The following is a 1,755-nucleotide window of genomic DNA, read 5'->3' as shown; positions in this document are numbered from 1 at the left end:
TCTAAAAAAAAAACCTCAACAGTCAGAAAACTAAGATCATGGCATCCAGTCCCATCACTTCATGGGAAATAGATGGAGAAACAGTGACAGACTTTATTTTGGGGGGCTCCAAAATCACTGCAGATGGTGACCACAGGCATGAAATTAAAAGACGCTTGCTTCTTGGAAGAAAAGCTATAACCAACCTAGACAGAATATTAAAAAGCAGAGACATTACTTTGCCAACAAAGGTCCATCTAGTCAAAGCTATGGTTTTTCCAGTAGTCTTGTATGGATGTGAGAGTTGGACTATAAAGAAAGCTGAGCACCAAAGAATTGATGCTTTTAAACTGTCATGTTGGAGAAGACTCTTGAGAGTCTCTTGGACTTCAAGAAGATCCAACCAGTCCATCCTAAAGGAAATCAGTCCTGAATATTCACTGGAAGGACTGATGCTGAGGCTAAAGCTCCAATACTTAGGCTACCTGATGCAAAGAACTGACTTATTGGAAAAGACCCTCCCTGATGCTGGGAAAGATTGAAGACATGAGGAGAAGGGGATGACAGCAGATGAGATGGTTGGATGGCATCACCAACTTAATGGACATGAGTTTGAGTATGTTCCAGGTGTTGGTAATGGACAGGGAGGCCTGGTATGCTGCAGTCCATGGGTTCGCAAACAGTTGGATACAACTGAGTGACTGAACTGAACAAGGTGCTTGGCAAAATACCAGGAGAAGGAAGTGGAGAGGGAAAGAGTCAGACTGTAATGGACCTCTTACACCACAGTGGGACATTTTAACTGTCCTGAAAGCAATGGGGAGTCAAAAGTTTTGTCAGTGACGAGGTATAGTACAATGCCTGGCTGAAACAGACTGTTTATGTCCTTACAAAATTATGATGTTGAAATCCTAATATCTCTGTTATGGTACTTGAAGGTGGGCCCTTTGGGAGGTGAATAGGTGATGAGGGTGGTACCCTTATTAATGAGATTAGTGCCCTTATAAAAGAGATCCTAGAGAGCTCCCTCACCCTGTCTGCCATGTGAGGACAGACCATCTATGAACCAGGAAGAAGGCCCCCACCTGACACCAGCTCTGCCAGCACTTCAGTCTTGGACATTCCAGCCTCCAGAACTATAAGAAATAAATGTTGGTCATTTAAGCTGCTCAATCTATCGTAGTTTGTTATAACAGCCCAAATGGACTGAGACACTGGCACATAATGTAGTAGGCTCTAAATAAAGCCTCTGATTTGATGTGACTAAAACTACTATGCCAGTTCAAGATCCATACTGATTTCTTGGAAATCCTTTGGCAGAGATGACAGAACTTCATTGATCATTTTAAGCCCTTCTAGATTTCGTTAGATACATTAACTAGACTATATCTCTCTGACCCACAATCAAATGTACAAACTATTAACTGAAACTGGTTCTCAGAATTTTAGGATCTAAAACTGGCCCTAGAAAAGCAGGATTGAAGTGATATAGTCTTTACCGAGATGGAGACTAGAGTGTAGTAACAATTTGTTAAATTACAGGAAAATGTGGGTCTTGGAATAAACCAGTAACAACTACCATGTATTATGTGCCAGGCAATGTGCTAGGTAGTTTAAGATTATTTTCGTTAATCTTCACAACCACCATTTAAAATCATTATCGTTTTTTCATTTACAAATGAAGAAGCCAATTTACAAACGTGAAACAATTTACCTAAAGTCACGTAAGTCATGGGAGCAGAATGGAGCAGTTGACGTCAAGCTGAGAACCTCACA

The sequence above is a fragment of the Capra hircus genome, chromosome 7, assembly GCF_001704415.2.
Source record: "Capra hircus breed San Clemente chromosome 7, ASM170441v1, whole genome shotgun sequence".
Lineage (NCBI taxonomy): Eukaryota > Metazoa > Chordata > Mammalia > Artiodactyla > Bovidae > Capra > Capra hircus.
This window is presented reverse-complemented; position numbering follows the sequence as displayed.